A 14169-nucleotide genomic window follows, 5' to 3' on the forward strand; every position below is an offset into this window, starting at 1 on the left:
GAACCAAGCTCATACATATATACAGTACCACATCCAAGCTCAGTACATAAATACGGCACTAGAACCAAGCTCAATACATATATACAATACCAGAACCAAGGTCAGTACATATATACAGTGCCAACCGCAGTACATAAATACTGCACTAAATCCAAGCTCTGACAAATATACAGCACCAGAACAAAGCTCAATACATATATACAATACCAGAACCAAGGTCAGTACGTATATACAGTACCAGAACAAAGATTAGTACATAAATACAGCCCCAGAACAAAGCTCCGTACATAAATACAGCACCAGAACCAAGCCCTACATATATACAGCACCAGAACCAAGCTCAGTACATATACACAGCACCAGAACCAAGCTAAGTACATAGTTAGGTCCAGAATTATTTGGAAAGTGACACAATCTTAATGAATTGGGCTCTGCATGCCACCACATTGGATTTGAAGGTCGAATTCTAAATGGATTTGGAAATAAAATTACATGCCATATGAATGGAGGTATTGTACCCTAGAAGTGTTGCTTCTAGGTGAGAGTAGTTCAGTACATATGGCACCCAAGGCCACATATACAGCTCTGTACAGAGTGTGGAGTACATGGGGCCTACAACTATGTGCATTGAGAGCCATCTGCTGTAGGTAGTCTCTCTGACAGTGTCTGGACAAGCAGTCACATGCCTCGGCTCTGTGGTAGGTAGCCACCAGGGCTGGACTGGGACTTAAAATCAGCCCTGGCATTTTTAAGTACACAGGCCCACCGCAGGCCATAAGCAGCCGCCAGTGTTGGGCTGGGACCACTTTCAGCTATGCAAGACACGGGGAGATTTATTAAAACAGATGTAAATGAAAAGAGGAATAGTTCCTGATAACTCCAATGAATCCACTGCTTTTCCACGAGAATAATGAACATGCACATTATTCTAGAGGATTGCTTTCGCGGAGCCGAAAAAAATTGAAGCAGACTTATTTCCACTGCATGTGAATGTGGTATAAAATAGCTGATTGGCGGGGCAAGTCATTCTGCCCTGCCAATCAACGTAAGGCAGGTAGAATTAGTGCAGGAGGGGGTGGCAGCAGCTGGTTTCTGTGGTGCCGCCTAGGGCCGATTCTAGCTTTTCTGCAGCCTGAGGTGAAAATTTAAATAGTGCCCCCAGATCTTGATTGGCATCCCCCTGATTGTTCTACATTACTATAGGCCTTCTCCCTTGCCTTGTACTCCCCTGGCATGCGCGGTGCAGCGATTAAAGCTGGGCAGAGTACACCTCACTGAATGGTGCGTGCTCATGGAGTACAAGGCAATGGCGCATCCAAGAAAGTTGGAGGAGACTGGTAGTGATGTATAACAGTCAGGGGGATGTCAACCAAGCATGGACATGTCGGTTTGCAGTTAAGACTGATTCTACAGGATAGTGGCACCGACCCATGACCCTTAATAGAGTAATTCGCATATAGTGTGCACTATTTTATTGTATCGGAAACAAACATACAGGTCATGTATTACTGCATGGTGGTTCAAGGGGTTAAAACTACCTGACAGGTTCCCATTAAATATAAAATGAATTGCAACAATGCCATCTGCTCTGCAATTTTGTATTATAAATATGTCCTATATAATTATAGGCCCAGAACCAAGCTAGTTTCTTCAGGCATACACGTAGTTTCTTCAGGCAAATTTCTGAGCGTAAAAAACATGAAATACGCCTGGAAAAATGCTAGCGCCTACAAACCGCTTCCCAATTAATTTAATTTGAAACACTGTGCTGTTCACATGAGGTGTATTTTTACGCTGCTGAATTCAAAAGTTGCCTCGTAAAAAGAAGTACCATGTCACTTCTTGAGACGTTTTTGGAGCGGATTTTCCATTGACACTATGAAAAACGCCTCAAAAGAATGTGTGAACATACCCTTAGAATTGGGAATTTTTAGACTGCATTGCATTCAACAACAGGATGTGCACAGTGTATAGTGGCGAGAAACTGGCACTCTGCTTGCACAAGGTGTGCGAGTATTAATAAATCTCCCCATATAAATTTTTTTCCCCAAATCTTGTTCTAGTTATGTGCTATTTCTTCTCTCTTAGAAGGTCAAACAAGTTAGTCCATTATTTCTTCAGTGCGGTATTGTACATTCAAGCATGTCTCTTTTCCAATTAGAATGGACAGCCTAAACCAGGGCATGTTATTGTACGGACTGCAGTGAAGATCTGAGGCCTTGCTAATAGGAATCCTTGTGAGCAGAGGTTGGAATGAACGCTCCTACAGTTACATTAAACATTCACCACTTTTTAGTCGCTATTATAAGAGCAGGGGTTTGTCAGTGGCCTCACACTTCATGGTTCTGTGATTGTTCCATGGTCTTTATCCCCTGCTGTGGGCGAGTCGAGGGTTAAATAGACAGGAGCTGAAATACGTTCGTAAAAGGATTTCATACTTAACATTTCATGGGGAAAAGCAGCCCATTAGCATATTTTACAGGCAGGGATAAATTTAGTAACACTATGGGGAATAGAAATAGAATTTGGCAGCAGTATATATATATTTATGAGAGTTCTACAGTGTTTCAGGACAGATTGGGTATAAGTTTCCCCCATAAAAAAATGCTTCAACATTTAGATGGTTGCTGATGTCAGAGGACTGGTCCTGCAAGTCTCTGATCTGATGCTGCCATAACTGATCTGCTCTTTATCGGTCTCTTCTGACTTTCCACTTACAGGGGTTGCCCAGTTTAAAAAAAAACTTTTATTATACCCTATCAGGGAATTCTAATAAAGGGGGTCCTCTGTTCAGGGTTCTCTTATTTTCTGAGAGGAAAGCGGTTATAAAGAGCGTCTCTCGATCTGGAGGACATGTCCATGTCATGGAGGCACTGTGTAATGCTTAATTTCCCCTGTGGTGGCGCTGCAGGGAAATTGAGCAGTTTCTGGCAGTTGTCCCCACAGATTACAGCTGATCACTGGTGGTCCCAGCAGGGGGACACTTTGTGATCTGCTTATTGTCAAGGAACCCTTCTAACAAGTAGGCATTGTCAAAATCGGACAACCCCTTTAAAGAGGACTTCTGTTATGCCGGTTTTAGGCCGCATTCACATCGCGTTTGTGCTATCTGCCGGGCGTATATACGTTTTTAAACACTAAAAAAAGTATTGAAACCTATAGCTCGGCGTATACGTAGACTATAATGGGTCAAATGTAGACCAAAATAGCATCCGTTTGGTCTATGTTTGTCATGGTTTACGTTGGGATACTGTTTTTTGAAAGTACTGAAAAGTGTAGTCTGCTGCGCTATTCTGTACTTCAAAAGAAGGCATACGCGATGTAATGATTTTTTTTTAGTATTGATCTCAATGGATGACGTTTTCGAACGTAGTGCTATACGTTTTATATCCGTTTACATAATGTAAATCTATCTATTTAATTTTTTCCTATCAGTGTTAACGTATAGGTTTTTTTTAGGTAAAAAAACTGACAGAAACATATACCGACGTATGAGGATATGCTCAACGTACACGCTATAAACAGACGTAACAGAAAATGGTGCATGTTTTGTATACGTTTTCAATGGTCCACGTTTTTATAAAAAGAAGTATACGCCCGGCGAATAGCACAAACGCGATGTGAATGGGACCTTACTGACATGTCTGTTTTAGTAAATGCTTCTAGTAGCCTAATGGACTACTAGTGATTTGTGTACAAATGAACAAAAGAAATGCCTTAGAAGTCAAGTTTATTTTCTGATTTTATTACACAACAATAACACACAGGAACACTCTTTTTGAATATTATGAACCAAAAATACTTCACTTATATCCTGGGGAGTTTTCGGGTCAAAAATAGGGACAAAGGTAAACAACTGCTTAACACAACCGCGTGACAGGACTCCACCGGACTACAGTGTGAGTGCGGTTTTTATATCCCTTGACAGGTAGACTTCATAGCTAATGTCAACTTAAAACCAACACTAATATTAAATGTCTCTTATCTAATTTACTACTGCTCCTGCTGTTTTAAAAAACTGTAAAACCCACATCCTCTCGTTTGTCTTAAACTATCAAAAGAGGAAATTGCAAAACAATATCTCTTCAAAGCAATATTGGTGGCTGAAAACAGCGAGCTATAGCTTATCTTGTGTTTGCCTTAAAGTGTACCCATGCTTTAAAAAAAAGTTTGACATGTCAGAAGTTTTGATCGGTGGTGGTCTGAGTGCTGAGAACCCCACTGATCGCTAAAATGAAGTGGTGGAAGCGCTCAAGTGAGCGTTGTGCTACTTAGTTTCTGAGTGAGCAGTGTATGGACTCATAGACCTTCTATTGATCCATCAGAAACGAAGTGGCTCAGCTCTCACTTGAGCGCTTTGTCGCTTTGTTTTAGACATTGGTGGGTGTTTCAGCGCTTGAACCCCCAATGATCAAAACTTATGACATGTCAAAAGTTTTTTTTAAAGTATATTTGAAGCAGTTTTACCATAATATTTATCACCTATCCAACCGCTGGGACCTCCACTGATCCCAAGAAGGGGCTTAACTTGCCGTCCCTGTGAGCGCCACCGCTCCATTAATTTCTATGGGGCTGCGGAGCGCTATCTTCGGCAGCCCCAAAGAAATGAATGGAGCGGTGGCCGAGCATGCGCAGAACCACTCCATTCATATGGGACTCACAGGGACGGCAAGCCCGTTCTCGTGATCAGTGGGGGTCCCAGCGGCCGGACCTCCACCGATCAGATATCTATCACCTATCCTTTGGATAGGTGATAAATATTGATTATGGGAAAACTCCTTTAACCCCTTCAGGACCGAGCTCATTTTGGCCTTCAGGACCAGACCCATTTTTACAAATCTGACATGTGTCTCTTTATGTGGTAATAACTCCGGAATGCTTTTACCGATCCAAGCGATTCTGAGATTGTTTTCTCGTGACATATTGTACTTTATGGTAGTGAAAAAATTTGGTCGATAAATTCAATATTTATTTGTGAAAAACACCAAGATTTAGAGAAAATTTGCAAAAATTAGCATTTTTCTAAATTTAAATGTATCTGCTTGTAAAACAGATGGTTATACCACCCAAAATAGCTACTATTTCACATATCCCATATGTCTACTTTATGTTTGCATCGTTTTTTGAACGTCCTTTTATTTTTCTAGGACGTTACAAGACATAGAACTTTCTCAGCAATTTCCTACATTTTCAAGAAAATTTCAAAAGGCTATTTTTTCAGGGACCAGTTCAGTTGTGAAGTGGCTTTGAGGGCCTTAAATATTAGAAAGTCCCCATAAATCACCCCATTTTGAAAACTGCACCCCTCAAAGTATTCAAAACAGCATTCAGAAAGTGTTTTAACCCTTTTAACCATTTCACAGGAATTAAAATAAAGTAGAAGGGAAATTTAAAAATTTCATATTTTTTGCCAAAATTCATTTGTAATAGATTTTTTTCTGTAACACAGAAGGTTTTACCCAAGAAACGCAACTCAATATTTATTGCCCAGATTCTGCAGTTTTTATAAATATCCCACATGTGGCCCTAGTGTGATAATGGACTGAAGCACCGGCCTCAGAAGCAAAGGAGCACCTAGTGGATTTTGGGGCCTCCTTTTTGTAGAATATATTTTAGGCACCATGTCCAATTTGAAGAGGTCTTGTGGTGCCAAAACAGTGGAAAACTCCCAAAAGTGACCCCATTTTGGAAACTACACCCCTCAAGGAATTTATCTAGGGGTATAGTTAGCATTTTGATCCAACAGTTTTTTTGCTAAATTTAATGGAATTAGTCTTTGAAAATGAAAATCTACTTTGTTTCTGAAAAAACATAGAATTTTCTAATTTTTACAAGGAATAAAGGAGAAAAAGCCCCCCAACATTTGTAAAGCAATTTCTCCCGATTACGGCAATACCTCATATGTGGTAATAAACGGCTGTTTAGACCCACGCCAAAGCTCAGAAGGGAAGGAGCGACATTTGGATTTTGGAAGGCAGATTTTGCTGGAATTGTTTTCGGTGCCATGTCGCGTTTGCAACGCACTGGAGGGACCAAAACAGTAGAAACCCCCAAAAGTGACCCCATTTTGGAAACTACACCCCTCAAGGAATTTTTTTAGGGGTATAGTTAACATTTTGACCCCACAGGTTTTTTGCTGAATTTATTAGAATTAGTTTGTGAAGATGAAAATCGACTTTGTTTCTGAAAAAACATAGAATTTTCTATTTTTTACAAGGAATAAAGGAGAAACCCCCCCCCCATATTTGTAAAGCAATTTCTCCCGATTACGGCAATACCCCATATGTGATAATAAACTGTTGTTCAGACCCACAGCAGGGCTCATAAGGGAAGGACTGCCATTTGGAGCGCAGATATTGTTGGAATGGTTTTCGGTGCCATGTCGTGTTTTCAAGGCCCTGGAGGGACCAAAACAGTAGAAACCCCCAAAAGTGACCCTATTTTGGAAACTACACCCCTCAAGAAATTTTTCTAGGGGTATAGTTAACATTTTGACCCCACGGGTCTTTTGCTGAATTTATTAGAATTAGTTTGTGAAGATGAAAATCTACTGTGTTTCAGAAAAAACATAGAATTTTCTAATTTTTAAAAGCAATAAAGGAGAAAAAGCACCCCAACATTTGTAAAGCTATTTCTCCCGATTACGGCAATACCCCACATGTGGTCATAAACGGCTGTTTAGACCCACAGAAGGGCTCAGAAGGGAAGAAGTGCCATTTGGAGCGCAGATATTGTTGGAATGGTTTTCGGTGCCATGTCGTGTTTTCAAGGCCCTGGAGGGACCAAAACAGTAGAAACCCCCAAAAGTGACCCCATTTTGAAAACTGCACCCCTAAGGTATTCACCTAGTGGTTTAATGAGTGTTTGTACCGCTAGGTTTTCATAGCCAGAATCATGGTATTTAGGTGGTAATTTTTTTACCAAATCTATTATTTTTGGTACATGGTTGCCTTCCACAGCATATTAACCCGTAGAAGTGCATTTGCCAGTGTATGTAACAGGAATATTACATTTATATGAAATGATGCTGTCAAATAAAAATTTAATTTTTATCTCAAGTATGCTATTTCAGTGATTCCAACTGACATTATTTTGAAAACTCTACCCTTCAAGGTATTCATCTAGGGGTATAGTGAGAATTTTGTTAGGGGTTTTTCAAAAATATTTTAATTTTGTGTGACCAATTATAACGTGAAACCACGTAGGTATTTATCTAGGGGTATCGTGAGAATTTTGTTACGGGTTTTTCAAACATTTTTTAATTTGGTGTGACTAATTATAACGTGAAGCCACTTTAGGTATTCATCCAGGGGTGCAGTAAGAATTTTTAGTTTTGTTTGGGCTTCTTTTAAATTTTGTGGGCAAAAATTATTTGATATAAAATTACTCTGCTTCAAAAATCAATTTAGAATGGCCAATTTGTAAAATAAACGGGTGTATAAATAAAATAATCTAAAACTCAGTGGAGGTATGGTAAATTTTGAAGCATTTATTGATGCATAGGCTTGGCTTTTTGGGGCATGTCTCACACTGGTAGATAGTGTCTTTCCTAATGCCTTTTTTGGAACACACCCGACATCTTTTCTGGGATCTTGTTTTCTTGTCAGTGGGGGGATTTACTGAGGGAAAGTGCTGGCCTGGGATTATACGGCAACTATAATCTCCCAAAGAAGTGCCCTCGCCTCCTGGGTTGTCAAACAAAAGGGCCTTGATTATTGTCTCCTGAAATTGGAGAAATGTGTTTCGATTGCCTGCGTATCTGGACACCACAAATGCGTTATACATTGCCATTTGGGTGAGGTGGACTGCCAGCTTCTTGTACCAGGTCTTACTTTTACGCATGGCACTATACGGCTTTATGACCTGATCAGATAGATCCACCCCACCCATAAAGCGGTTATAATCCAGTACGCAGGCAGGCTTGGAAGTTGTGGTGCTGGAGCCACGAACTGGAACATTGATGCTGCTATCCTTATGGATGCTAGTTAGAATGTGGACATCTTTCTTGTCCCTATATTTCACTAGCAACATGTTGTCACTGCACATTGCTTTGCTTTCCCCTTTTGGCAAAGTCTGGCCCAGGAGGGTTTTGGGGAGGCCCTTAGAATTTTTTTTGATTGTGCCACAGGCCACTGTCGCTCTTGCCAAAAGGCACTTTTGGAGAGGGATGCTGTTATAAAAATTGTCTATATAGACATGATATCCCTGGCCAAGTAGCGGGTGTACAAGATCCCACACAATTTTTCCGCTGACAGTAAGGGAAGGGGGGCACTCTGGGGGATCGATTTTGGAATCCCTTCCCTCATAAATCCGGAAACAATGGGTGTACCCGGTGGAACTTTCACAGATCTTATAGAGCTTAATTCCATACCGGGCCCTTTTATTTGGGAGGTATTGACGGAAGTGGAGCCTTCCCTTAAAACTGACGAGAGACTCGTCGACCGCAATATTTTTATCTGGGGTGTAGATTTGGGCAAATTTTAAATTCAAATGATTTATGACAGGCCTTATTTTAAATAAACGGTCATAATTTGGATCATTGGGGGGTGGGCAGCGGGTATTATCTGCGTAATGCAGAAATTTGAGGACGACCTCAAATCTTCTTCTGGTCATAATGGTGCCATAAAGGGGGGTATAATATAGGACATCCGATGACCAGTAGTCCCTAATGCTGGGTTTCTTTATGAGGCCCATATTCAGTAACAGGCCCCAAAATTTGCAAAGCTCCTCAGAGTTTGTGGGGGTCCAATTTTGGTCTTTGGCATAGTAGGATGTGGGATTGTTGGCGAGAAATTGTTCCGCATATAAATTAGTCTGTTTGACCATTAAATTTATAAATTCAGCGGAGAAAAATAATTTAAAAAAATCGAACTCTCCAAACCCCGTGGTCTCCACTTGGATTCCCGAGGATGCGGTGAAGTCGGGAACCTGGGGGGCATAACTTGTAGCAGGCATCCATATCGCCTCACTATCGGGGGGGTCAGAACCAGCAACACTTCTGTGCTGCTGGGGGGGCTCATCAGACTCGCTAGACGAAGATGATGTCAGCACGAACTCCATTTCATCTTCGCTAGCAGAGTCTGTATCTGAGCACAGCATAGCGTACGCCTCCTCTGGGCTATAAAATTTCTGTGCCATATTGTAGTAATGGACACTACAATGTAACAGCTCTAATTTTATTGTAACCCTAAAATGTAACTGTCACTAAGAAAAAAAATTTTTTTTTAGAATTTTTTTTTTTTATATATTTTTTTTGTATTTTTTTATTTTTTATTAACTGGAAACAAACTGGCGCTCTCAAAAACGTAGGAGCGGGATGGAACGGACTGGGTCACTGCGTAAAACTGTGACTGTATGTGGCACGGCAACAGTGAATGGTGGCGATCTGTGTGTATCGGACTGGACGCTGACACGGATCAATGTTCTCTCGCTGGGCAGTGAGGGGACGATCTGGGGGTATTTAGGTTATTGCCTAACCTAATATGGCGCAGTATTTTCACTGGGGTAATGGGTGGGCGATTTGGGGATTATTTTCTAACTACTGGGACAGGAGAGATCTGAGGAGATCTGGGAGGATCTGGGGAGATCTGGGGAGATCTAGAAGAGATCTTTATTCACTGTATTTTAACTTTTTGTGTCTGACAGGGCTTCACACGACGACTCTCACAAGCTCTTTGACAGAAATGAGCTTGTCAGAGTCGGCGATGAGGAGAATTCTGTGTGTTTTGTTTACATATGCTGTGATTGGTCATTCATTTTTGAATGACCAATCACAGCCATCGACGTCACAGGACCACTTTGATTGGTCCTGTACCGGCGAGCAGCAAGTGTTTGTTGCTACTCGCCGCCGTGATCTGCCTGCTGTCACCATGTCAAGTGACATGGTGACAGTTTATCGTCTGGACGTAACTGTACGTGATAATGCGGGAATGCACCGCAGATTATGACGTACATTAACGTGATCCGGCGGGAAGGGGTTAAGCAGTTGGCAGTTTCAATAATAATAGCATACAAAATCAAAGGAGCCACACACTTGGTATACTCCACTATACTTCTCTTACATTCCCCATAAAACAACGATTATGGAGTATCTTTTCTTAGAACTCTGTATTGTGCTATCCCTCTGTTATTCCTCCTTGAAATGTATGAATAAATTAACAACTGTGACCATTCCTTTTGACACTGTCTAATCAGTGTCAGAGTGTGCAGGGACAAAAGGGATGATAATGCCAATTTAGGCATACATTTCCAGGAGGAATAATAGAGGAGCACTGCAATCGCAGAGTTTTTAGAAAAGATGCTACAGACTTTTTATTTCATATGGAATACAAGTATTTACTAAAACAGACATGTCAGGAGATATTTTGCCGCTCTAGCCACAAAGGAATAAGTTAGTCGAGCCTTAGCAGGTACGGCAGGGCCACCTGTGCTTCTACAGATTGACTATAACATGCCAGAAATTGGTGTAAATTATTGTGGAAATCATGACCATGGGATTCCAGAGCACATCCAGTAAATATGTTTTATATCCTATTACTGTTACTATGGCTCCCTTGTAACCCCAACTTACCCCACCAGTAAAACACACCTTGATATTAGGTTGGATAAACTTGGCCACAGCAGCCATTTATTAACAAAAACATACATAAAATAACAATTCTTTTGTATAAATAAAACAGAGAGAAAGGGGAGTCCTTGGAGCTCCAATAAATGTGGCGCCAAACTGCCCACCATATAGTATATTTACTACAAAACTCAAGACAGCGCGGTTAACTTTCCCACGAGCATTGCTGAGGCGCGTCACGGAACTAGCATGCCTCCACACTCTACAAGGGACAATTTCGGACCACACTACTATTACCCCGGGAAAACAGGACCAGAGACACAACAAATCGTACTTTATATCCCTAATAAATTCCCCGAAGGGGCGCGTACCCAGGTCATTACCCCCTACATGTAAAACCAATACATCCGGTGCCCTGTCTAGCTGGGCATAACTATGGAAGTCAGGGAGAACCCGATTCCAAACCATACTGCTAGAGCCCAGCCAATGGATTATGGCAGCAGACGTCAGAAAACCCAATTGTCGCCCATTCTGGCGGACATCAGCCCGCACAGCCACCCAGTGCACGTATGAGTGCCCTAGTATCCACACCAACCCAGGGGCCCGATCTACAATGAAAAGAAGAAAAAATTGAAAAGGGGGGGGGGGGGTGACACAAATATATATGTACTCCAAAACAACAGAAAACAAAAACTCGTGCAATCACACAAACTGAGGATGGACATAAGATTGAAACCGCCTGGACTCCCAGCGACCTATCCGTTTTACTACCTCGCCCTAACTCCCAAGCAGCCGCCTCAGTAGCGGCCGCAATACGGAAGGAGTGAGGAGCAAAAACAGACCCGTCCAACCCCATAGAAACTATGCATTTAAAAAAACCCACATAAACTAATAACGAGACAAAAAGGAACCATCCGCGTGACACAAAATCTACACCCCAGCACCACTCCTAACAGTACTATAGCAAGAAAAACAAGAAAACGGGCACATACGTGCTGCAGGAACCGCCTCCAACACCACCAATTTTCCCCTACCCCCTTGATCCGTCTTTGAGCGCCTAATCCATAACTCGACCCTCCTGTCGAATAACAGCACATCCGCCGCCTGCAACCCTCTTGCCCTCTAGTACTAGGCGCCACCACGAAAAGTCCAATCTGTACAAAACTACTTCAAACTCAGGGAAACAAACTCCCAGCAACACCTCCCATAACCGTTCCAACATCAAGAAAGAAACCGGACGACGTCCATCCGGCAAAACCCCGCCTCTACAGTATCCCCTCAGGGCCTGGACCACCAAGAAATCTTATGTGACATCCCGAAGACCTTAAATTTTAGAGCCGAAGGCCAGAGCTGATGCAAAATGAGTTACCTTAGACCCGGCCCAGCCCGTCACAGAGACCCGGCCCATGAACCCCAGCAAAGCCACTACACAATCACCGTCCTCCTCTACCCCTGACAGCCCTCCTAACCATGCCTCCCAGTCCCTCCACGCCACGTCGTACGCCGACCACGTACCAGGCGCTAGAGAAAACCGTATTAATCCTCCTGCTGCTCATAGACCAGCCCCCAAAGTCAGTGCGGGCAAGCGATCCCCTCCAATTCCACTTCCATAGCCAGCTGCCGGAACCGATCCCACTGTAGGCGAGAAAGAGAATCCGCAATGTCATTCTGCACCCCGGTCACATGTACCGCAATGATCCACGCATTAAGGGATTGGCAGTGCAACACCAACTGATGCAACAATCGCACCACCAGAGGAGAAGACGCTGATACATTATTAATGGCCAACACCACCCCCATATTATCACAATGGAAGCACACCTTGCTATCCTGGAACCACTCACCCCAAATCACCATAGCCACCAAAATAGGGAAAAGTTTCAAGAGAGCAAGGTTCCTCACCAATCCAAGTTCGACCCAGTCTGCCGGCCACCGTGCCACACACCATTGCCCCTTACAACAGGTGTCGAACCTGACACTACCAGAAGCATCGGTAAACAGCTCCCAATCAAAATTATCCACCACCGGGGACATAAGACGCGACCATCCATTGCAAATTTGCAAGAACTCCAACCAAACAGCCAAATGCTCCCTTTGCTCCCTGTTCAACCTAACATAATGATGTGGAGCACCTGCCGTTGCCCCCGCTAACCTCCTACAGAACACCCTGCCCATGGATATAATCCGGCACTCAAAATTAAGTTTACCTAGAAGGGATTGTAACTTCTTGAGCACTATCTTTCGCAAGTGTCTTGCTCTCCCAATATCAACCTGCAGGGACTCCAACTTGTCAACAGGAAGGCGACTCTCCATGTTAACAGAATCAATGGTGATCCCCAGAAAAACTAAGCAATTCCAAGAGCACTCCGTTTTGTCAGGTGCCAGCGGCACACCAAAACGAGCTGCTACCCACTCCACCGTGTAGAGTAGAACATACCGACGAACCCGCGGGGCCGATGCAAAGGAAGTCGTTCAAGTAATGAATAACCGACCGGACACCTGCAACGTCACAAACCACCCACTCCAGGAAAGAGCTGAAGGCATCAGAGTAAGTACAGGAAATCGAACAGCCCATCGGTAGGCGCCGGTTGACAAAATAAGCCCCGTTCCAATAACACCCCAACAGCCGCAAGCTGTCCGGGTGCACCGGAAGGAGGCGAAAGGCGAAAGGCTGACTCGATATCTGTTTTTGCCATCAACGCCCCCCTGCCACAATGACGTACCCACGCAACCGCCACATCGAAAGAGGTATTTACTACGGAGCAAAGCTCCAGAGCAATACCATCATTAACAGAGAACCCCCTATAGCAGGGGTCAGGAACCTTTTTGGCTAAGAGAGCCGTAAACGCCACATATTTTGAAATATAATTCCGCGAGAGCCGTACAATATGTTTAAAGGGCCATTGACAGATCAATCGCTCCAATGTTCACTTAGTACAGCAAGGAATGCTCCTCCCTGCTGTATAAAGCCACAACTGGACTGAAACAATGGTAATTAGCAGTAAAAAAATTAAATAAATAACTTACATTGTGAGCTTGCGATGCATGACATCAGTCCAGCAGTCTGGCTTCTTCTTTTTCCTGCGCATGATTGGAAGCTGGCATTCTTCCCACCTGATGTTGAGAGAATGCCAGCTTTGAGGCATTCGCAGAAGAAAGAAGCTGGAATGTTGGACATGTCACACAACGCATTGTCAGTTATGTCAATTATCTATTTTATTATTTTACAGCGAATTATTGTTTAGGTCCAGCGGTGGCTTAGTGCAGCAGAGAGGAACACTCCTTTGTGTACTAAGTGACCGCTGGAGCAATTGTATCTGTCAGTGGCCCTTTTAAAAGTGTTGGTCTTACAGAAAATGAACAAAAAAGAGAGGCTCAGACCCATAGGGAACTAAAGCATTTACTACTTAAAGTGGTACATACAAGCAGGCACACCCAGCGTAATAAATAATTGAACTTTATTAAATAGTCTCACTGTACATAAAGTGCACACATTGACTTGTATTTAATTTTAAAGAACAACAAATCTCCGAACTCTTTTTTTTATAACATAATAACGTTTTAATGCTGTTGCTAACCAACGATGAATAGAATACTTCCTACCG

This window comes from Rhinoderma darwinii, chromosome 6, assembly GCF_050947455.1.
Source record: "Rhinoderma darwinii isolate aRhiDar2 chromosome 6, aRhiDar2.hap1, whole genome shotgun sequence".
In the NCBI taxonomy this organism is placed as follows: Eukaryota; Metazoa; Chordata; class Amphibia; order Anura; family Rhinodermatidae; genus Rhinoderma; species Rhinoderma darwinii.